Source organism: Meleagris gallopavo, chromosome 8, assembly GCF_000146605.3.
Source record: "Meleagris gallopavo isolate NT-WF06-2002-E0010 breed Aviagen turkey brand Nicholas breeding stock chromosome 8, Turkey_5.1, whole genome shotgun sequence".
NCBI classification, from domain to species: Eukaryota; Metazoa; Chordata; class Aves; order Galliformes; family Phasianidae; genus Meleagris; species Meleagris gallopavo.
Genome location: NC_015018.2, coordinates 30,561,776 through 30,562,718, shown reverse-complemented (window position 1 = coordinate 30,562,718; position 943 = coordinate 30,561,776).

Sequence of the window (943 nt, the reverse complement as noted above, 5' to 3'; positions counted from 1 at the left end):
CTACCCTGCTCATGTACTTCTCATAAAGTGAGATCTTCTCTTCACTGTCTTCCTGTTTTCTAGTTATAAACCTATGGACTTAGCAAGTGATGGCTTTATTAAGATTAAGCACCTTTTTATTAAAACGTTTGAAGACAGCAAATACCAGAGAAGAGAAGCAAGTGAAGTGAGGATCCTGCTCACAGGGCAGCAGGTATAGGCAGCAAAGGTGACAACAGAGGATTTCACATCTATTGAGAAATTGTGAAGCAAGTTGAAGTTCAGAGCAGTGTACTCCTGCTCATAGCAACTCCACTAGAGGCTGAGGGGAGCATCTCAGCAATTCTCATCTTTTAATACAAGAAAGCAAACTAGTAAACAGGAAGGAGTCACATGTGGAGAGACCACAGCAATGGAATGAAAAGGGAGAAAAGGTTAGAGCATACTTAGCAAGCTTAAGTGTGAGTGTTTCCAGACTTTCTTGGAAGTGGATGAAAGACACTGATCTCCTCCAGGCTACTCTCAGAGTTCTTGGTTCACAGCTGAGAGGAGCATTACATAAAACATACTTTCCTGCAACAATTTCACTGTTTCACCATTTTCTGACCTTGAAGAACAGAATAATTAGACTAGATCCAGTGGTTGGACGTAGTGATGCCTACTGATAACTTGTAGCTCGTCCACACTTAAAGCTCACTGGCTATGCTAGCTTTTACCAGCAAATGCTTTTAATGGCAGTGAGATGTCAGAGATTTAATAGTGGGCTCATTTGTGGAGCAGAGCTGCTGTCTCAGTTCTTGAGGTTTTGCTAAGGAAAGCACACTCATACAGGACACAGGAAAATCCTATACCTCTCTCTAGAGTAGGCAGTCTTAGCAGAGTCCGTGCCTCTGTTCCTCACACACTCAGAAAAAAAATATTGGTGCCCAAGCACCTGAAGTTCAGGCCCTGTTTCCATTTTTTT